A 23,993-nucleotide genomic window follows, 5' to 3' on the forward strand; every position below is an offset into this window, starting at 1 on the left:
GACCTACAGTGTGCTTGACATTCCTGGGCATTGAGATTGATTCAATAGCTGGGATGTGCCGATTGCCGAAGGACAAGGTCACGGCTCTGCAGGCCGACATCAGGCAAGTGCTCAACAGGGATAAGGCAACGCTAGCCACAATTCAGAGCCTCCTGGGCAGGCTCAACTTTGCAGCAAGGATTATACCAGCAGGCAGAATATTTGCCAGGTGGCTAGCAAGGGCGACAGCAAAGGTCAGCAAACCCCGGCACATGGTGCGCCTCAGCAAGGGCCTGAAGGAGGACCTGCGCATGTGGCTGTCATTTTTGGATGAATTCAATGGGTCTTTATTGTGGCGCTCGGCATGGTGTACCAGCCAGCAGCTCCAGCTCGCCACCGATGCTTCAGGCCGGGAGGGGTTTGGGGTCATTCTAGACCGGCAGTGGTGTGCGGCGAAATGGCCCAATGCATGGGTCAGGCATGGACTCACAAAGAACATTACCGTGCTGGAAATGTTCCCAATTGTCCTCTCGCTCTATTTGTGGCCACAAGTGTTAGCCAACAGGAGGATTACATTCTGGTCGGACAACATGGCAGTAGTGCAGGCCATCAATTGCCAGTCAGGGAACTGCCCAGTATTGTTAGGACTGTTGAGGGAGTTAGTGAGAGGTTGCCTATTGAGAAATGTGGATTTTCGAGCGCGACATGTGCAAGGGGTGAAGAACGTGGCTGCTGATGCTCTTTCTCGTTTTCAGTGGGCGAAATTCAGGGCGGCATGCCCCCAGGCGACGGAGGAGATGACACCGTTCAATGAGGAGTGGTGGCGCTTGGCTCAGTGGATCAAAGGATAGGGGCGCTGGGGGAGCTATCGGTGGCTCCGGCTACCCGCGCCAAGTACAAGGCGTGCTTCGACAGGTTCACATCACTAGCAGAGTCAAGGGGGGTTGGTGACGCCCACACGCCGGCCACAGGGGTGCACCGCTTCGTACTATGGGCGAAGGACAACGGGAAATCGCACTCGTGGGTGTCCAGCCACTTGGCGGCCATTGCCCATTTCTCAAAATTAAGGGGAGAGGGAGACCCTACGGCCGGTTTCCCGTTGAGGGCAGCACTGAAGGGATGGGCCAGACAAGAGGAGAAGACACACGACCATAGGGCGCCGATTGACCTAGACATGCTCAGGGGCTTGGTGGGGGCACTCTCAGCCATTTGTGACACACCATACGAGGAGCTGTTATTCAGTGTCACATCTTCCCTAGCCTTCTTCGGAGCATTCAGGACCTCGGAGTTAGTGGCGAGGTCAAGGAGCGACGCGTCCGATAGGGCTCTAATATGGGCTGATCTCAAGATGGGCCAAGACATGGCCGAACTAAAAGTTCGGAGATCAAAAACTGACCAGAGAGGGTTAGGTGTGGTGGTGCGTTTAAGAGTAATAGGAGACCCCGTATGTTGCCCAATAGAACTCCTCAGGAGGTACATGGCATGCCGTCCCTCAGGGCCAGGATACCTGTTGCTACACCGTAATGGCCAGCCTTTGACACAGTTCCAATATAGAAGGGTCTTGAGCTGGGCAATCGCAAAGGCGGGGTACCAGGGGAAAAAATGGTCAACACACTCCTTTAGAATAGGTGCGGCCACCACGGCCTATGCGGAGAGTCTGCCGGCGGAAGCCATTAAGAGGATTGGAAGGTGGCAGTCAGGGAGATACAAGCTGTACATCAGGACCTGTGATAATAGGGGCGGTTTAGCATAAGAACGCACTTCGCCAGACAGGGGTGGGGGGGGATTAGGATGAGGGTACTAGGGTGCACAAAGAGTGATTATATTGTAACGTTATAAGATCAAAAAAAAAAAAAAATGTGCGATCACGGTTGTCAATAAATATCGTGGTAACGCCTACCTTCTTGTCCGTCTAGGAGCTAAGACAATCTGGGTGATGGGCCACGCATTGGTGGACAGAGCAGGAAACCGGGCCAGAGAGAGTCACTGGAAGCACGGTTTCAAAAACATCAAACTTGCCTGGATGGGAACCCCGGGAATGAGATGGGCCATGCTGGAACCTAGAGTCCGCCAGCTGGTGAGGGAGAAAGGGTTTAAGCCGGACATTCTGGTAATCCATCTGGGCGGGAACGACCTCACTTCTTGTGGGAGGGTCCCGCTGCTACAGGTCATGTCACAGGGCCTGGCCAGACTTGCCACCCTGATGGAGGGCGGCAAATTAATTTGGTCTGAGATTATCCCGAGGGAGGCGTGGCAAGGAGACAGGTCCCCTGGCGCGATTGAAAGGTCCAGGAGGAGAATCAACCGGTCGATAGAAAAATTTGCAAATAGGCACGGATTTGGTTTCGTCAGACATACCCTGTTGAGTAGACGCCTGAGCGTTAATTTTGAGGCAGATGGGATACACCTGTCAGACGTAGGCGCAGGTATTTTTCTAATAAATGTCAGAGACGCGCTGGAGCGAGCAGGGTGTGAGTAGCATTTAAAAGAGGGAGCACAGGTTGGGGGGGCCCCGGGTATCGCGAGATGCCATCCCCGGGGCTTGGCGGAGTTACAGGGCGATCCTAAGGCTTAAAAATTGGTTAAAAGGCCTCCAGATGGTGATTCCTGGAGCCAAAGGTATTCCTCAGGGCCCTGGGAGCCTTTACGGCGGGGCCTGGGATGACGCGACAGCGCTCCTTAATCCCGCAAGGGACAGTTGGAATCCTGAGCAACTGTGGAGACTGGCCGGGGTCTCGCTCTGACTTGTCAGGAGCATGACAAACTAATAAAGTGGTAAACCACGATAAAGGAACGAGCTGTAAGATGCTAAACATGTTGGTGCAGAGAACACCAGACGTAACAGCTCTAGCTTTCTCAGGACGGGTGTCGGCCAATATTAATAAACTCATCTCCGACACCGGGATCGCCCGTAAGCTAACCCTACCTGTGAAATCAATAAATTGCGACATATTATACCCACAAACCTTGTCCTGGCATTATTACGTGCATGCATGGTATTGTGATAAACACTAATTGTACTTACCTTAAAGAGCTAGGGGTAGCAGCGCTATGTTTTGGCTCACTTTGAACATCCTATTCTTAACCAATGTGCTCAAACTGGTGTTTTGGCTGTCCCAATGGATTAGGATAATTTCTGTTCAGGTAATGAACTCTCTCTAAAGGAGGAGGAAGTTCTGGCATTCAGAGCTCGATAATGTTCGTGTGTGTTTGTGTGTGTGCGTGCGCGCGCGCATGCTTGTGTGTGTACATGAATTAACATCTCAACTTACATTAATGCAATCTTGGCTGGAGTTGCTGGAAATGGGGATGCAAGGTGGGATATCCATAGTTTTTTTTTCTAAGAGGCTAGTTCTCACTCATTTTTAGTTGAAAGTGTGTGTTGTACCTAAGTGATTGAGAGTGGTTTGTGCTCGAGATTTGTGCTCTATGGTCCCTCATACATGTGCCTTAATGATACATGCCAAACATATTTGGTTACACCTGTAGATCTTTCTTTGGCGATAGGCTGAGGAGCTACACTTATCATTCATGATAAGTGATGGAAATGGACACAACCCATTTCTAACACAGGGTTTAACCATCATCCCTGCGAAAGAATGAGCTGGTTTGTAATGAGCAATCACAAAAAGATATCCTGACACCCTTTCACTCAAGTTCTTACTCTGGCTGCTGGCCCTGCTCTTTCCCTAATTCGAAAAAAGCAAAGGACATTTGTGTTTTAGTGGACCCTCACACACCCTTTGATGACATGCTTCCTGAGCGGGTCTGTTGGACCTGTCAGCCTTAGGGTGGCCTTCCCCCAAACTTTTTGACTTCCTTCTCCATTTGTGTTGTTGCTGGTCTTGGGATTCTGTACACTTTACAAATGCTAACATGTGCTTAAGTGTATGTGCTCATTCCATAAAACACAATAACATTGGCTTATCCCCAGTTGACATATTTAATTTACTTATAAATCCCTAGTAAAGTGGTACTACATGCTTCCAGGTCCTGTAAATTAAATGCCGTTGGTGGGCCTGCAACACTAATTGTACCACCCACTTAAGTAGCCCTTTAAACATGTCCTAGGCCTGCTATTGCAGCCTATGTGTGCAGTTTTAAACTGCCATTTCTACCTCACAAAACAAATCCTTTGCCAGGCTCAAACTATCCTCTTTAATCCATAAACGTCACCCCTAGGGGAGACCCTAAATAGCCTACAGGGAAGAGCACCCTGTGTTTAATAAGCGAGATGTGTGATTTTAAGTTTTACATGTCCTGGTGGTGAAAACTCTTAAATTAGTTTTTCTCTTCTGCAAGGCCTGCTTCTCTCATGGGATAACATAGGAGTCACCCTATAACATTTAATAAGCTGTAACTTCGAAATGGCGCCTTGTGTTGTTCATGTTTGGTATCTTTGGCACTGTAATTAAAAATTGCCTCTCATTGTAAAGTCAAAATATTTTAAATTACAATTTTGAAAATAGGCATTTTCCTGCCTTAGCCATTTAGGGCCATATTTATACTTTTTGACGCAAAACTGCGCTAACGCAGTTTTGCGTCAAAAAAATTAGCGCCGGCTAACGCCATTCTGAAGCGCAATGCGGGCGCCGTATTTAATCAATGACGTTAGCCGGCGTTAGCCGCCGCGCTGCCTGGTGTGCGTGGAAAAAAACGACGTACACCAGGCAGCGCCGGCGTAGGGGGATATGGGGCTTGGGCGTCAAAAAATGGGGCAAGTCAGGTTGAGGCAAATTTTTCGCCTCAACCCGATTTGCGCCATTTTTTTCGACTCCCAACCCCCATAGAAATTACTCCTGTCTTAGCAAAGACAGGAGTCATGCCCCCTTGCCCAATGGCCATGCCCAGGGGACTTCTGTCCCCTGGGCATGGTCATTGGGCATAGTGGCATGTAGGGGGGCACAAATCAGGCCCCCCTATGCCACAAAAAAAAAAAAAATGACTTACCTGAACTTACCTTAATGTCCCTGGGATGGGGCCCTCCAGCCTTGGGTGTCCTCCTGGGGTGGGCAAGGGTGACAGGGGGTGTCCCTGGGGGCATGGGAGGGCACCTCTGGGCTCCTTCAGAGCCCACAGGTCCCTTAACGCCTGCCTTTTCCAGGCGCTAAAAAACGGCGCAAAAGCGGCCGTACGTCATTTTTTTTGACCCGCCCACTCCCGGGCGTGAATTTTGCCCGGGAGCGTAAATACGGCGCACATGCCTCGGAGTAAATTTTTTAGATGTGAACGCCTACCTTGCATATCATTAACGCAAAGTAGGTGTCCACGCTAAAAAATTACGCAAACTCCATGGACTTTGGCGCTAGACGCGTCTAACGCCAAAGTATAAATATGGAGTTAGTTTTGCGTCGGAATTGCGTAAAAAAAAACGACGCAATTCCGGCGCAAACGGAGTATAAATATGCCCCTTAGTGCCTACAGCCTGTAACTGGGTTACATGAGTGGGTGTAGCTGTCAGTTGGGCTTTGGGTATTCTGCCTAGACAGCCACACACAATAGAGAGCTTAGGTATGCCTAGATGGGCCATCACTGGCAGGATGGGCCACTTCCTACATATAAACAATCATCCCTGCAATGCAGGCACCCTTGTACCATGGTGCAAGGGTGTCTGCATTGGCGCTAGGCAGCCAACTGTGAGCCAGTGCAAAGGAAGTACAGGGATGCATTGGATTTCTGTAAATATGGTGCATCCTTGCACTTTCCTTATGGCGTGATGCAGCAAGCTGGCTTGCTGCGCCACACAGCATCATTTTCTTGTAAATATGGGCATGAAAAGGAAAAGTCATGCGTGACCTTGTAAATATCTGTGGGCCCACTGCGTTGTTGGAGCGTTACCAAAGTGATGCTCCAGTGATGTTATTGTGCCCCAGGGGCCTTGTAAATATGCTGCCTAGTCCAATATTTAGGACTTTATTTCATCTTCTGAGAATTTAAATGGTGTCAGATTGAATACCAGGTCCATGTTCTGCTTGTACCTGGTTGGGGCTATTGTTAAAGGTGTTTCTCCTGGTCAGTACACCTTCAGGTTCCTCCCATCTGACCTTTTTCATGTTTTCTTTGCCTCTCCAGAAAGGGGATTGTGTCAGTGGAGGAAGGGGCCCATAAAATGTGGGCTAGTAAAACATTTGGAATGGTTGTGATAGGGACAGCTGGATGAGGGAAGAAAATTTAAATCTTCTTCCCATCATTGGTAGTTTTTGTTTCTATCACTCTTGCTTGAGTTGTTACTACTCCATCCTTCCGAATCTGAGTTTGATAACCAGTCATGTTCTGAACTTGTGCCTTTTGACTGTGATTGGGACCACTTTTGTTCGATATATGCATCTGTGGTCTGAGAATTTTTTAACACCTTTTTTGTAATTTTGACATTTTGTCTTTGTGTAAGGAAATCTCTGTTGTCAAAGATTTCTTATTTGATCTCCTCCAATTTCTTTTATTATAATGGCATCTGATAGGTGTTTGTGTTGATTATGAGGATTAGCCAGTCTCTGCTGCATCGCCAGGCTATCAGAGACCAATCCTTCCTAAACAGTTAATGTCTAGATCAGTGGTTCCTAACCTGTGGTCCAGGAACCCCTGGGGGTCCGGGAAGCCTTCTCAGAGGCTAGAAAATTAAAAAATATTAACAAATATTGACAAATTAGGTCCCCAGCTTCCCGTAATGACTCAGGCAGGGGTCCCTGAATTCTAATGATGATTCAGTGGGGGTCCTGGGGTTCCATTAATGTTAAAGTGGGGGTCCACAGAAATCAAAAGGTTGGGAACCACTGGTCTAGAAAGATCCTTAGTTCACTCTTAACAATCAATGCTGCAGCAGCACTATTTGACCTTATATGTTTGGTAATCATTGATCAATGTAAGAGTGTTTGAACCTGTCCTTTATTAAGGTTAATCTGAGAGTCCCATCCCTCTACCTGTGCATTGGCCTTGTTATGTTTTTCTCACTAATCAATGGTGGCTGAAACAGAATTAGTGCTTTCATCTCATCCCTGTTTCTAAGGCATGTTTCCTCTGTCCTTTTGGTATGTCAGTATTTAAGATGGAGACTAATCTAAAACTCTTAAATCAAGAGTAGGGCCCAGGGCCAACGATGAAGCATGACACTAATGGGGTGTATGATGGTCCACCAAAATATCTTTTGGGCCACAAAAAGCAGTCAGACTTCACGTAGAGGTATTTATGCAGTACACTAACAGTGATAAAGAGAAAACACACAAAAGTAAAATCCCAAACATACTTAGAAAAATAGAGTACATTTTAATAAACGATTTGACACCAAACTAACAAAAATTCAACCAGTAGAACTGGAGTTATGATTTCTTAAATTTGTAGACAAAACTAGCATCTAAAAGATCAAAGCGCCATCCAAAGATATCTGTTCGTGTGAGACCAGGTCAAAGTAAAAAAATAAGGCTGACTGTGTTGGAATGTGGTTTGGATGCAAGAAGTGGATTAGGCCTAGTCAACGCTTACCTTCAGGCTTAAAAAAAAAGTCTCGAGAAAAATGTTCTATAAAGGTAAAGTTCAGCATCCCAATGCTGCAGGAGGTGTCCCTTGGGGGAGCTCTATTGCTGTATAGCCTTGGGTGGAAGTCATGATGAAGGTTTTATGTTCGGACACGGGGTCTGATTTAGATATTGGTGAATGAGTAACTCCATCACAACGGTTACAAATAACCCATCCGCCACAACATAAATTAAGCCCCTAGTCTTTGAAATGAAAGCCAAACATCTCTAGCTGGACGAAGTAGAGGACTAAAAGACGAAGACATTTCAATGAGGTCAGATAACCCTTTGGCAAAGGATACCTGAAATTAATTTGCTGCTGCAGAAAGGAATGTAGCAGGAAAAGTAGCAAAGTCTTTCCAACTGGTAATGCACCTTGGGCGGATAGGCGAGCAGGTGGGTCCCGGTCACCTCCTGGTTCTCAGAACAGTTTTTAGCTAAATAATGTCTAAGTACCCACTGGCTGGTTTTGGCATTCTGGTAACATTTAGCGCCACTTCTAAAAGTCCAGGATTGGAGGGGCACCACTTGGAAGGTCAGAAATCACTAAGGCTGGGTGCAGGTCTGATTTCAAGATAAAGGCAATAGGTGATGTACCCATTCCACCCCTGGATCAGACATAGGGCCTCAACGTAAGGAAAACTCTGCCCATAAGGACAGCAACCAACAAAGGCCACTGACAGCTGTCAGTGTCAACAATCAGGCCCCAGGCCATATCAAGGGACCACTATCCTCTGTGGCTTCTCAGAGTGGGAGCAACAGCCCCAGGTGTTAGGTACCCCATTTTTACTCTCCTTCCTACCAGGCTAGGGCTGGTAGTCATACTGGTTACCCACCGCAGGATTTGTACTCTGAGGCTGAACAGGGGCCAGTGGTAAGCCCTAACTCCACTTCCCTAGGTCCCTCCATCTGGGCTTTTGTAGCCTCTGTTTGGGAGTGGTATGCCCAGATGTCTGAGCTTTCAGGGTATCATGTACGGCCTCCCCTATCAGCTCCCCTGACTCTTATGGCAGCTCAGTCCCCTGAAAGCAGTCTATGTGCATCCAAGGACTAACTATGACCTCTTCTGAGCCACCTCCCCACCCCACTCCAGGAGTACCAGGGGTAAGAGGACCATGGGCCGGGGTACCAGGGGTAACAAGGCCATGGCCTGGGGTACCAGCGCCATGGTGTGGACAAGGACCTGCTCCTGGGTTATCCTGCACCCCAACTGGTGTACTCCTCTGGGAAAGCCAGCCTTTCTACTACCATTATCCGGCTGGCCCTGGTGCATCGCAGAGCAGTGACTGGGACTCCATTCTCCTTGACCTGATGGGGATGAGGACACTCATCCACAGGGATCATCAGTCTACTCTCTGAGTTTATTTTCCCAATTAATGGAGACTAGGGCATGTTCTAATACCTATCCCTGGAACTACATTTTCCTAAGGTCACATGGGCCTCTCCTGTGGAGTTTCCAACAGTGAATAGGTTCTTGGTACAGACCAAGTCCTCTTGCCTGTGCCCCAATGTGCAGCAATCAAACCATCAGGGTTGGGGTTGGAGAGGCAGGGCCTCCTCCCACCAGAACCTCTCCCCTATTCTTCAGAGGGACATGTTGACTCTTTTCCCCTCACTAGCCTAAGACCTGTCTGGTTCACTTTAAAACCCCTCACTCTTTTGAGGTGACACTGAACCACCCTACTTAGGACCACTCACAAGCACCTTCTGGACACTCTAGCACTCACCTAGAGGTCTGCCTCTCTTGCAAGCTCCCTGGGTTCAGTAAGCTTGCAGTCAACCAGGTTTTGGCATAACTCTGGAAAACATTGACTGAACATGTGTTCTCTCACAATTAGATTGTCCAGCCCTTCAAAACTGCCATCCTCTGCCTTGGAAAAGTAGTCCACAAAATCCACCCAGGACTGGTACCTCTCAGGGCTTGGCACAAACCTAGCACGTAGCATAGCTTTCATTGGGGCATACCTTGTCTGGTCACTCACCTCAAGTTTCAGAAGTGTATCCCTCCCCACTATGGACATGTATCTCCTTAAACCACACCTCACCCAGTACTCTACTGGACCTTTTGCATCCTTAGAGCTGCCTCATACGCAGAAAACCATCTAGGTATGTCATCTTCCATCACATTATTGAGCAACAGGATTGGACGTATGTGGACCCCCACCTCTCCAGTGAACACTGGGATAATGCTGTCACCATTTCTGCAGGATTAGGAGACTTGTTTCAGCTTCAGTTCCAGTTCCTGAGACTCAGTTCATGATTCCACAACAGGTTTTTTTCCTCAAGAGTTAGTTGTTTCTCCATTAGAGCTAGGGTTCTTTCCGCCTCTACCCTCACTGCCTTGTGCAGCCAGTTCTAACTGGGTTAGTGGTCAGTCACTAATCTTTAACACCTACCATTCCTCCACAGCTACCACAGCTATGGCAGTAGGTCCGGTGATGTGGGGAGAATCCACACCCATGAGGTCCATGCCTCACAGGCTCCCTCTTATCTGCGCACACTAGGGCCACACGGGTGATCTCTGATGGGAATAATCTAGAGACAAGAGCAATAGTCCACCATCTTTGTTACTCTTCAGGCCGCCAGTCTGTGCTCACTGTTGTGTTGTGCCAGTCTGTGCTTATTGTTGCTGCCACATGAGAAGGTCCCAAATAGGCTCACCAGGTCTAGAGACAGTCTGCTTCATCAACTCCTCAGATCTCATCACCTCTGTTACTGTTCTCCGTTCATCTCACAGCCTATAGGTTTGCTTTGGAGGTCCACACCTCAGCTGCTTGTTTCAATGGCTTGGCCATACAAGCTAAAGCCATTTCCGCATGCCTGCAGCCTCACTCTTTAAGAATGATTAATACCAAAGGGAAGAGTCTTCCATTAAAGCTCTCTTTTACAGCACTATCCTTCCTCCTCATTGCCTGGTCCATGCCTCTGGCATATTCATTATTAACTCTTCACAACTTCCATCTCTTCTTTTTGGGAAGTCTAGCATAAGCTAAGTAACAATTGTCTAATCATGAGCGTGTTCATGCCAGATATTAAAAAAAAGGAAAAGCGGTTTACTGAACAGGTAAATCTGACAAATTACTCCATAAGTATTGTAAACCTCTACCTACCTATACAGATGTATCTTCACAATATTGTGTGAGTTGATATCCAGATGCAATATTTTGACAGGACAGAATTTAAAGCTCAATATTGTGTTTAAACATCAGATAAATAAGCTTGAAGATTTGCATCAAAGAGCTCATGTAGTTTTTACCACCTTTAGCATTAGCTAAATATAAATCACTGATTTTGATATAAAAGGAATGCTATGATAACAGGGTGATGGATGTAATGCTTGAATCTCAGCTACTGACAATTGATCAGGCTGCATTCCAGTCCATCATTTTTCGCTGACCATTCCACTCTAGATAAAGGCCAGACTTACACAAATCCGAACCTACCCTTCTCCTCATGAGAACAGTCCGCCCCAGACTGCCAAGTGCGGCCTCCTCCAGGATGGACCACAAAAAACCCTAGACTGGCTTTGTCCTACTTGGGGCTCATCAGTAGGGTTTAATGAGTCTCAAGCTATATCTCACTGATGAAACCTAAGTGGGTTGAAACCAGTTTGAGGTTACTTGTGTTTCCATGTGGAGAGGACCTGGCCTGGAAGTTCAGGATGGACTGTTCCTTTTGGAGCTGGAGCAAGGCTGAATTGCATGAGTTAAGTCTTTAGCGAGATTGGCACAATGGGAGAGAACAATGGTTGGGAATAGTAGCACAAGCTATTGCTAGTGGCAGAGTTGAATTCAAGCATTCTTTCCATCATCTTGTTGTTTCTGCATGATCTGTTTGTTTTGCAAAGGTCCCTTGCCAACTCAACATTAGTAGAGGAATATTTATTTAGTATATAAGTAGGTCATATAAGAAGAGATGTCCAAAAGAATGAGGTCTGAATTGTGGATTTTGATTTAGCGATAGAGAGGGAACCTTCCCTCATATATGACCACAATCACTGATTCATTACTTATGATTGTGATTGGTGTTTATAGATTAGATCATTAGCTTCTGCTGTCTCTTGAAATTGTGAGATGCCGTCTCACTACAGGATCTATCATGGGAATATGTAAAAAGGCAGTGTGCGAATTATTCAACATATGCTGCTGCAATTTTGTGCAGTGTAGGTGCAATACCATATTTTAGAGTTCCAAAGGCATATTCGTATTGGGAACATCAGAAATGTCTTTCTGTAGCTTATCGGCAATATTTTAATCTACCTTATGGTTCACAGTTTAGTCAAGGTGATAGAGATAAAAATGATGTCAGTGTACACCATATGTGCGGGCGTAAGAACAAACTTGTATTACTATTGTTAATTCCACTTGATGTGACCTCCTCATCAACCCCAATTCAGAAATACACCGTTGGGCAAGCCCTCGGACCTAGGCCTGAAGCAACTGATTGACAGCTCACAGATGGACACTCAGTTAATCAGAAAACAACATTTACAAAACTTGCAGTGATTATGTGCTCTTCATGCTGGGCATCTGGACATGTTACCTACTGGCCTGCATTTTGTTCATGCAAAGTCGAGACCCACCTGAACATTTTATCAGATGATCAGATTTACAACTCCGTGACTAGGCCAAGGCAAAGAATGTATGGACCTTTTACACAACCTGTTAGGAATTGTATGCAAGGGCGCTCAGGCCTCTAACTTTGAGAGACAGTCATCAGACCCTTACTCTGTACTGCTCTGTCCTGGCTGCTGCTTTTAATTAAACCAACTGTTCCTGTTTTGGCAAATGCCTCTTGCCTTTAATTTCTTTAATGTACATCCGCATTTGAGCAACATTTTGGTCAGCTAGATAGGAGAGATTGTTTTTTCAAGCCTTACTGCAGCCAAAGGAAGAGGACTCTACCTGTGTACATTCACATCTGTGCAACAAAAACAGGTGAGCAGGCACCGCAATTGAATCAAAGTTCGACTGAATCCGTGTGGCAGAGGTCCATCCTGATGCTGCTGTCAGTGGGTAAGAAACTACATCTGATTCTTAGTCCCAGCATTTGGCGTATGGCAAACTAGGAAGAAGCATAAAAATGTAACAAGGGCACCCTGCCACTGACAGACATCTGACATTTACACATTCCATGTGTCCAAACTCAGTAGCCGCAAGGTGGCCTTGGAGGTGATCATCTGGAGGGCACCTTTTTACGATAGTAGATACATGGCTAGCTGAGGTGAACGTGTTGTTTAGTTGCTTGGACAGATGGGTGTGACACAGATGGTATGCTTGATCCCTGAGTGAAATATAGGGATGAGGCCTAACTGCTTGGACCACTGGGGATGATAGAGATGGTACGCATAGGCCCTGGCTGTGATATAGGGGTAACATCTCAATCTTATTTTTCAGACTTAAAGGGTTTCTCAGGACTACCGGTCTCTTAAACACCGGTGGTGACTGAAAGAAGTGAGTAGTGTTATTCGCTTGGACTACTGTGTGTAACACAGATGGTATGCTAAGCCCCTGGGTGTGAAACAGGGAACAATTTGCATATTAGGGAAAGATTTGGCCTTTTGTGATAAGGTGTAGTTTGTGCTTGGAGGGCTTATAGTTCTCGAGTTGTTCCTTTTTCTCTATGTAAATTGTTGCTATCTTTGTCCCTGAGCCGATATTGAGAGTCTATCAGACTCACTTAGTCCCATGTGCCATGCAGAGCTTCTGCCTCAGCATCGGGCAGCATGCGCTAGGTGCAAGCTAAGGTTTTTTATGAACAAAGTCATTTTTTTTGTGTCCCTTTTTTTTCTTTTCTCTTTTATTTCCATTGTGGTTTTCCATTAATGCATTGTTGATGTTGTGGTGCTGATCAACTATTGCAATTATATTTTATGTTGATGTCTTGTTAACTATTTAATGTGCGCATGAAGAAGTCATTACCTTTGTCTCACAAATCGTTATTCCATATCTGCTATTCTGTTGCTAAAAAAAGGTTATAGGGGGTCATTACAACATTGGTGGTAAATGCCGCTTACCGCCGTGCAGAAGACCGCCAACACACTGCCACGGCAGCAGAATTCCGCCACGGTCATTATGACCCACTCCTCGGAATATGCCAAAATTTAGACACCCACACAAGTCCACCACACCAAAGGTCAGTGATAAACTGGCAAAAACAAAACCTCCACCGTCACGGCAACAAAGTATGCCCACACTATCACGACCCACGAATCCCCGCGGTGGTCTTTCAACCGTGGTATTCCATTGGCGGTACACACCGCCACGCTCAAAATACACACACTCTTACAAAACACAGCCACATTGGACAATTCGAAATACACACACCTGATACACATACACACACCACTCCCACACACCCATTACAATATAAAACACACACCCACATCACCCACAAACCCCTATGACAAAAATACCGAAAGAAGGCAAGAGAGAGACACTACAAACTACTATCAAGCATCCACAGGCACACAATACCATCACCCACATAATTTCCACACACCTTACACAACACACCACTAAATATCACCCCACTTATCACTACACACACCACCCCACACATCACCCACACCACCCCATGGCACAGCAAAGACACCCCAGGTTCTCTGAGGAGGAGCTCGCGGTCATGGTGGAGGAAATTGTCCGGGTAGAGCCACAGCTATACGGATCACAGGTGCAGCACACCACCATAGCTAGGAAGATGGAGCTATGGTGAAGAATAGTGCATAGGGTCAACGCAGTGGGACAGCACCCAAGAAATAAGGATGACATCAGGAAGAGGCAGAACGACCTACGGGGGAAGGTGCGTTCCATGGTCTCAAGAAACCACATCTCGGTTCAGCAGACTGGTGGTGGACCCCCACCTCCTCCCCCACAACTAACAACATGGGAGGAGCAAGTCTTGGTGATTCTGCATCCTGAGCGCCTCGCAGGAGTAGATGGAGGAATGGACTCTGGTAAGTCAAATCTTTACTACTATATCCCCCACTCTACCTGCATACCATCACATACCCCCACCCTCGCCTTCACCCCCATCACTCCAACTCCTCACAAATGTCCCCATATCACTAACCACACATCCCAACACCAAGCCCTGCATGCAACAACAAAGCATGGACATCCATCACCAATGCATGGCCACTGCACATACCCATACACACCCCTAAACCACCTACACAGGAATGAAAGCACTGGGGTACATGGTCACCCACCCATTGCACACCATGGCACACACAGATGCAATAAACATCTTTTTATACCCCTGCAGGACCCCTAGCCAACATCACCGGACAGGAGGGTCCACACATGTCCACACCACCAACAGAAGATGCCCACAGTGACGAGAGCAGCTCTGTCCAACTGGATCTAGATGACCAGCCCGGCCCATCTGGGACCTTGGGACAGTCGCTTCCCCTGACACAGTCACAGGCCACCACAGAGCTTCCCCCCTCTGGAAACACCAGCACAGCACCCACCCAGCGGGCCCATACCTCTGTCCCCAGGACACGTCAATCAGCAGTGTGTCCACCACTACAGGGAACACAGGCTAACCCACCACCCCAACAACAACAGGGACCTGGGGGCAGTGGCAGTGGGCACACAGTCCAGGGGACAGAGGGAGGACAGGCCCAGGGAACCCACTCTCCACTAGGCCCTCTCCAACATCATGGGAGCCTACCATCACTCCCAGGAGACGATGGCAACGGTACTGGCCATGTTTCAGGAGACCCAGCGGCTGCAGGAGGAACAGTATTTGGGCTTCAGGGAGGAACTCAGATCCATCAATTCCACCCTGGGCACCATCGTAGGGGTGCTGAAGGAGGTCCTCAACACCAGGAGGGACACTGTGGCACTACAAGGGGCCCCTGACACTAGCCTGGACGATGAACTGCCCACGCCCTCTGCCGGCGCTAGTGGACAGGAGCCACCGCCACAGGACCACCACACCAGCACCCCACCCCCTGCAGAGGGAGAACCACCCCGCAAACGGTCCCTGAGATCCAGGACAAAGACAGAGAACGATGCCAAGACCCCCACCAAGAAATTAGACCACCCTCATTGTCATCCTTCTGTCCCACCTTGTCACCCTGTCCATCCTCAAACTGCCCCAGCTCAGCTTCCTATGCCCATTTGGGCAATGCAACTGTGAGACTAATAGACTGGACTCTGCCATGGACATTCATCCACCATCACCCCTCACCATTTTACAGCACCCTCCAATATTGAGCACTTAAATAAACACCCTTAAAGCACAAAACAATCTGGAGTCTGTCTGTGATTTCGAAATATTGTGTTAGCAATTACAGTGGCGAAATGCTCTTTCAATTGTAATGTCAACATACCTATGTAACACAGCTCTAGTGCATGAGGAAACAAAGCGGATGTCACACAGTGGGACAACACCTCCATCTGGACCATCCTCCTGCAGAAAAGGCACCTGTTGTCACAAAGCTAAGTTGTGAAGCATACAGCAGGCCACGATGATCTGGCACACCTTCTTTGGTGAGTAGAATAAGGACTACATGTCATATGGAGGCACCTGAACCTGGCTTTCAGGAGGCCAAAGGTCCGCTCTATAATCCTATGAGTTCGCCCATGGACCTCATTGTAGCGTTCCTCTGCCCTTGTCCTGGGATTCCTCACAGGGGTCAGTAGCCATGACAGGTTGGGGTAACCAAAGTCACCTGCAAATGGCAAGGGACAACTGTTAAACACACACTAACCTTTAGGGATATCCCCAGACCCAGACAACCATTCCCACTGACTTGCTTCCAGGTGCTCACCTAATAGCCACATACAGTGCCTCTGGAGTTGACCCATCACATAGGGGATGCTGCTATTCTGCAGGATGTAAGCGTCATTCACTGAGCCAGGGAATTTGCCATTCACATGGGAGATGTACTGGTCTGCCAAACACACCATCTGCACATTCATCAAATGATAACTCTTCCGGTTTCTGTACACCTGTTCACTCCTGCGGGGGGTACAAAAGCCACATGTGTCCCATCATTTGCACCTATGATGTTGGGGACATGTCCCAGGGCATAGAAGTCAACTTTCACTGTAGGCAAATCTTCCACCTGAGGGAAAACGATGTAGTTCTGCATGTGTTTCAGCAGGGCTGACAACACTCTGGAAAACACGCTGGAAAACAAAGGCTTGGACATCCCTGATGCTATGGCCACTGGTGTTTGAAATGACCCACTTGCAAGGAAATGGAGTACTGACAGCACCTGCACTAGAGGGGGGATTCCTGTGGGATGGCGGATAGCTGACATCAGGTCTGGCTCCAACTGGGCACACAGTTCCAGGATTGTGGCACGATCAAGCCTGTAGGTGATGATCACATGTCTTTCCTCCATTGTTGACAGGTCCACCAGCGGTCTGTACACCAGAGGATGCCGCCATCTCCTCACATGTCCCAGCGGACGGTGCCTATGGAGGACAACTGCGAGCACAGAGTCAACCAACTCAGAGGTACGTACCCACAGCTTACACAGAACACGATTCATAATCCGAAATTTGCATGTATGAGTGTTGAGGCAAGGCCTAGGTATGTGTGACGCAGTTAAAAATTAAGCCATGTGGGCCCCTGAAATGGCGGCTGCCTGACTTGTAAAGTGGGACAATGGGATGTGAGTTAACTGCGCTGGCGTTGTACACCGTCGCGGTAGGCGGTTGAAGACCACAGCGCAATTCTGCATTGGTTAACATTGGACCCTATGGGTCCCAGGAGCCAATAACGATGTACGCCGGCGGTGACAGTACGCACCGCCGCGGACGTGACCGCCATTTTCTATCTGTTCAATCACTTGATACCTGATCTTCGACAGGAGAGGACCTACACTGCAAGTGCTGCTGTGACCTCAGTCTGGAAGAGACAATGGCTCGTGCGTCTGGGGAAAGGGCCCCTGCCTTCACATCAGAGGAGTTGGAGAAACTTGTGGATGGGGTCCTCCCCCAGTACACGCTACTCTACGGTCCTCCAGACAAACATGTAAGTACACTGGGAGCATGCTGTATGGGCTATGCCTGTGTGGAGTGGGGTGGATGAAACATGGGGGGGGTAGGAGGTTGAGGCGTGCATGCAATGACGGTGAGTGCATGTGCCACATTGCAAGGGTAGGGATGGGGGCCAATGACTGTGACGGTGCAGTTGGTAATAACTTTTCTTTTTCCCCTGTACAATTGATGTAGGTCAGGACATCTGGCGTGCCATCGCCAAGGTCGTCCGGACCCAGGGGGTCTATCACAGACAGAGCACCCACTGCCGTAAGAGATGGGAGAACATTCGCCACTGGAGCAAGAAGACAGTGGAGGCCCAGCTGGGGATGGCCTCCCAACGTGGGAGGGGTGCCCGTCGCACCATGACCGCCCTGATGTTCAGGATCCTGGCTGTGGCGTACCCGGAGTTGGATGGGCCCTTGAGGGCATCACAGCAGCCACAAGGGGGTGAGTACACTGTCATTCAGCTGATTCAGCGCACAGTGCTTGGGTCTGGGTGGGGAGGTGGGCTGTGGGTTTCCCTAGGCCAGGGCGAGAATTCAGTAGGTCCCCTTCTTCTGACAGACTCTGTGGCACCCCACCCCACCTGTGTAGAGTGCCAACTACACCTAGTCAGGCTCCTGTGACATCCATCTGTGCAGATGTCGGCCATAGCCTTGTAGGCTATTTCCCAGGGATTGAACAGTGGACCCCAAGTGCGCGGCGCAGTGCAGGAGTTTTCTGTGTCTGTTGTGTCCGCCAACGTAAGCGGTAATGCATGCACTCAACATGTCTTTCTTCTGTCGTCGTCCCCCCCTTTTTGTGGTCTCCCTGTTCTTGTGTGCATTAGCATCATCAGGCGGAGGAGCAGTGGCACCGGAGCAGGAGGGAGCTGCATCCCACATGGCCCTGGAGGGAGATACTACGGACTTGGAATTCACCAGTGGGACGGAGGGCGAGGGGAGCTCCACGGTGGGGACAGGAGCTGACACCAGTGATACGGACTCGTCCTCTGATGGGAGCACCCTTGTGGTGGCGACCCCATCTGTGCCCCCGCATCTACTGGTACAGCCGCCTACCCCCCTACCAGCACCGCCCTCCCAGCAGCCCCTCAGCCTTTGCTCCATGCCCGCTCACCCAGGAGGGTGGGCATCACCTTCTCCTCAGGCACCTCAGGCCCTGCCCCAGTCACCCCTACTGCCCTCAGTGAGGAGGATATTGACCTCCTCAGGTCCCTCACTGTTGGGCTGTCTACCATTTTGAATGACATCCAGGGTGTAGAGAGGCAGTTGCAACAAACAAATGCATTCCTGGAGGGCATTCATTCTGGTCAGGCAGCCCTTCAGCGAGCTTTTCAGACTCTGGCCTCAGCACTGATGGCAGCTATTGTCCCTGTCTCTAGCCTCCCCCCTCCAACTTCCTCCACCCAGACCCACACCCCTGTACCTCAGCCTACCCCAAGCACACCATCAGACCAGCATGCACATACCTCTACACACAAGGGAAGCTCTGGCAAACATAAGCACCACACATCCCACAGGCACTCACGCAAGCATCACACACATGCAGACACCAACATCCACCGCCTCCACTGTGTCCCCCTCCTCCTCATCTTTCTCCTCCCTCCCAGTCTCGTCTCCACTCACACCTGCATGCACTACATCTACAGCCACTACTTCCATCACCAGCACACACACCACCACACCCTGCTCACGTGCAGTCTCCACCCCTACTACCATTCACATGTCCCCTGTGTCCTCTCCCAGTGTGTCTGTGACGCCACCTCCCAAGATACACAAACGCAGGCACACACCCACCCAACAGCCATCCACCTCACAACAGCCTCCAGCACATGCACCTTCACCCAAAGTCACCAAACGTACACCTCCTACAACCACAACCTCTTCCTCCACTCCCAACCCCCTCCAGCTACCCGTCCCAGTGTTCCCAAGAAACTTTTCCTGTCCACCCTTGACCTCTTTCCCTCACCTCCCCCACCCCGTCAGTCTACTAGGGCGCGACTCTCCAGGTCCCATGCTAGCATCTCAGCCACAACATCTCCGGGGCCAGTGGTGCCAGTAGTTACTGGATTCTGGAGTGCACCAGGCAGCAGGGTAGCCAGTGTGGCAAAGAGCCACAGCACGGACAGTCCCCCACCTGTCAAACATCAAAAGTTGGCCAGTGCCCTGCGGGAGAGGGGGAAGACTCCAGCCACCAAAGCCGCTTCTAGGGCTACAGGTGGGGGTGTGGAGTCAGCTGCGACACCTTCCAAGGTGGGGAAGGGGCACAAGAAACCCAGCAAATCTGGAAAGAGCAGCACGGCGGAGAAGAACGCCATCATCCCCGCTGCCCAGGAGGCCACCGCCATCATCCCCGCTGCCTAGGGAGCCACTGCCATCAGCCCTCTGGCCAGGAGGCCACCGCCATCAGCCCCGCTGGGCCAGACAGGACCGCCAGCACCAGCCCCGCTGGCCAGGAGGCCACTGCCATCAACCCTGCTGGCCAGAAGGCCACTGCCATCAGCCCTGCTGGCCAGGAGGCCACCGCCATCAGCCCCGCTGGGCCAGAAAGGACCGCCAGCACCAGCCCCGCTGGCCAGGAGGCCACAGCCATCAGCCCCGCTGGGCCAGACAGGACCGCCAGCACCAGCCCCGCTGGGCCAGACAGGACCACCAGCAGCTGAGCCGCTGCCAAGGACTCCACCGCAACAAGCACCGCTGAACAGGACACCGCCGCCACAAGCACCGCTGAACAGGACACCTCCACCACAGGCATCACTGCCAAGGACACCGCCGGCACAAGCACTGCTGCCAAGGACACCGCTGCCACAAGCACCGCTGAACAGGACAACTCCGCCACAGGCACCGCTGCCAAGGACACCGGCGCCACAAGCACCGCTGAATAGGACACCGTCGCCTCAAGCACCGCTGCCAAGGACACCGCCGCCACAAGCACCGCTGAACGGGACACCTCCGCCACAAGCACCGCTGGCCCATGAGCGCCAAGGGCACTGACGCTACTGAGTCCGCCACAAGCAGGATGAAGCACTCTGGGCACAAAGCTCCCTCCAGAACCAGTGGAGTATCACATCCACTACCTCAGACCTTGGCAGGATGAAGCACTCTGGGCACAAAGCCCCCTCCAGAACCAGTGGAGAATAGCATCCACTTCCTCAGTCCTTGGCAGGATGAGGCACTCTGGGCACAAAGCCCCCTCCAGAACCAGTGGAGAAAGGCATCCACTCACACAGTCCTTGGCAGGATGAAGCACTCTGGGCACAAAGCCCCCTCCCGAACCAGTGGAGTATCACATCCACCACCTCAGTCCTTGGCAGGATGAAGCACTCTGGGCACAAAGCCCCCTCCAGAACCAGTGGAGTATCACATCCACTCACACAGTCCTTGGCAGGATGAAGCACTCTGGGCACAAAGCCCCCTCCAGAACCAGTGGAGAAAGGCATCAACTCACACAGTCCTTGGCAGGATGAAGCACTCTGGGCACAAAGCCCCCTCCAGAACCAGTGGAGAAAGGCATCCACTCACACAGTCCTTGGCAGGATGAAGCACTCTGGGCACAAAGCCCCCTCCAGAACCAGTGGAGACTGTTATCCACTTGTGAGACTGTGGCTTTGGACTCCCCAGGATTGAACAGTGGGCAACCCACCCACTGTAGGGATTTGTGAGACTGTGACTTGGCACTCCCCAGGATTGAACAGTGGGCAAACCACCCACTGTAGAGACTTGAGAGACTGTGGCTTTGCACTCCCCAGGATTGAACAGTGGGCAAACCACCCACTGTAGAGACTTGAGAGACTGTGGCTTTGCACTCCCCATGATTGAACAGTGGGCATGTGGCCCCCGCGTGGATTTGGCGTCGTGCACTCAACCGGCTGAGATGCCCCCCCTTCCCTTCCCCTTGAGGTGCCTGTTTTATTGCTATCCGATGCCCCTGCAGTGTTCTCTCCGTCATGTTCGGGTATTGAGTATGGGCCTCGCCCATGCAGTGTGGGCCCAGTGTTCCACGGACTTCAATAGAGCAATACCTGGACTACTATGCTTGGTGTATATGTTTGTTAATAGTGTATATATATTGCGTACTGGATTTTAATATATTACAATGGTTACACTCATTTCCTTTTGTGTTTGCATTCTTCCGGGCGTCTTGGGGGGGTGTAACTGTAATGTATCATGCTGTATTAGTGTGTGTGTTGTCGTGGGTGAGGGTGGGGGTGGGGGTGGGGGTGTTGCGTCTGTGTGTGTCCCTGTTTTTTCCCTCCCCCCTCCCCTGTGTCGTATGTGCAGTACTCACCGTGGTCTTCGCTGCCGGCGTTTGTGCTCCTGGTAGAGGAGCAAGAAGATAAGGGCAGGGAAAATGTGAAGCTCTGGTTCCATGGCGTCCTAGTTCCTCGTGGGGTATGTAGAGGTGAGCGTTTTCCCTTTGAAGTCCTGTTTCCGCCGTGTTTTTGTTCGCAGTGAATCCACCCCGGAAAAGGTCGTGGATTGGTAGGTTGTGATAGGGTGGGCGGTACATTGTCCTCCGCCTGTCTGTTGGCGGTGACCACCGCGCTGTTTGTTTGTACCGCCGGGGCAGTTGGAGTGTTAAAGTGGCTGTCTTTGTTGGCGGTTTCCGCCACGGTCGTGATTCCATTTTCTTTCCCCCCGGCATGTTGCCAGTCTTACCGCCGCTTTAACACTGACCGCCAGGGTTGTAATGGCCACCATAGTGTTTTGAACTAACCATTTCACTTTCTTTTGGGTTGTGACCCTTCATCTGCTTTGTTTTATGTATTTTGAAAAGTCTGTTTGATTTACCTGTCTCAAGTTGAGCTCACAGCTAGTAGCTATAACCAGCATGATCCCATGTACATATTTCCCCATGGTCAGAGAAGAAGTTAGGATTATTTAAAACTCATGGAAGTTAGAACTATACGTGTCCATTAAAAAAGGTTACCAACCCATCATGGGGTCACGTTAAGCCACATGTAAACTAGATTCCTAATGCAGGCTAAAAAGCTAGATGAATTTTACTGTGAATGGCACACACATTCTAAGGCAAATACGTTCCTCTGGCCAGAGGGGGGAACCTTCTGCACCAACATCATAGAACACAGAAGAACACACATTCAGACCAAGTTTGTAGGGCAAAAAAAGGCTAAAAGAGAGGCCGTGTTATACCTATGGGCCATCTTTGAGGTGACCCCAGCCTGTAATCACCCAGAACCCACAACCAAGGCTTCCACACTTCCCCATCATGTGTAGGTACGGAGGTGCTCTCTCTGATGCCTGCCATCCCTGCCATTCCTGCACTAGGTTACTCCAATCTGCTAGTTATGGGGCCTAGAGGACCCCCTACAGGGAAGCAAGCTGCTGGGTCCAGGGCTGGGGTCCCCCAGACAGTCAGGTAGAGATGGTTCCAACCCCATCCCAGGTCGACCCTAGGATTCCCACAAGTTTTACCCCCTGCCCGCCCTGTCCATTAGCATGGGGAGCCCATACTCCAACCCGTCCGAAAGAGTGCTCTCAGGTGACTGGGAGGTTCATAGTGATCCTGGACAGTGACACCGCTAGCAGTAGTGAGGAAGAGGACTCCAGTCCCTCAGGACCTGAAAGCAAGGGTGAGAGTGCAGGACTGGTCTCACCAACCAGAGGGGAAAATAGGGATCTTACACCAGATACCACCAAAACACTTTAAAACACACTGTCTGCCCCAGGCTGTCCTGGGGAGGACCCAGTGGTCACATTAATAAGAAACAACACACCTTACAACTTTTTGTTAGACACAGGGCGACAAGGTCATGCTTAAAAGAAGGAACAGTCCCCTTATCAAAAAACCTTGCCATCACTCAAGGGGACCGGGTAGCGTGGCCAGGGTCCCCACCAGGGAACCCCTTGAGCTGGAGATAGGGAAGAGTGGCATGAGGGAACAGTTACTGTATTTTCCTGCATCCCAACTAATATATTAGGATAGGACCTAGTGACCAAGCCACAAATGTCTAATCGTTTTGCAGAGAATGGAATGGTAGCCTGCTCTTCCCCTGCAGCTCCCCTTCCAGAGTACCAAGCAGTGGGACACTCCCACACCACATGGATGCCATCTAGGATGGCCTCAGCCAATCGACCCCCTTTCAGGGAAATCATCCTGGGATATACGTAAAGCTTCCTCGAGATAAGCAAATTAGATCGGAGATGGGCATGTCGCGCATGCTGCCTCCTAGTAGGGACCACCAAAAAAATAACCAATAAGGTGGGCAGGGAACAAAAGACCCAAGGCTGAGACCTGCACATGCCTACTGAGTCCCATTCTGCTAGGAGGGGCGCGGCCAAGGTATAAAGGGACAATCTACTGCCAAATGTGTTACCCAAGCAAGTGACCATTGTGGAAGGCTCCGCACGCCCGGCAAATGAAACAACACTCCAAGAAGGTGCCCCCAAGGACCACATGGAGAGAGTTCCAAAGACTAGGGTGGGCAGGCCACCACCCATGCTCCCCATCCAGTGGCCCACTTGGAAAGGGGAAAAAAAGG

This window comes from Pleurodeles waltl, chromosome 8, assembly GCF_031143425.1.
Source record: "Pleurodeles waltl isolate 20211129_DDA chromosome 8, aPleWal1.hap1.20221129, whole genome shotgun sequence".
Classification (NCBI taxonomy): domain Eukaryota; kingdom Metazoa; phylum Chordata; class Amphibia; order Caudata; family Salamandridae; genus Pleurodeles; species Pleurodeles waltl.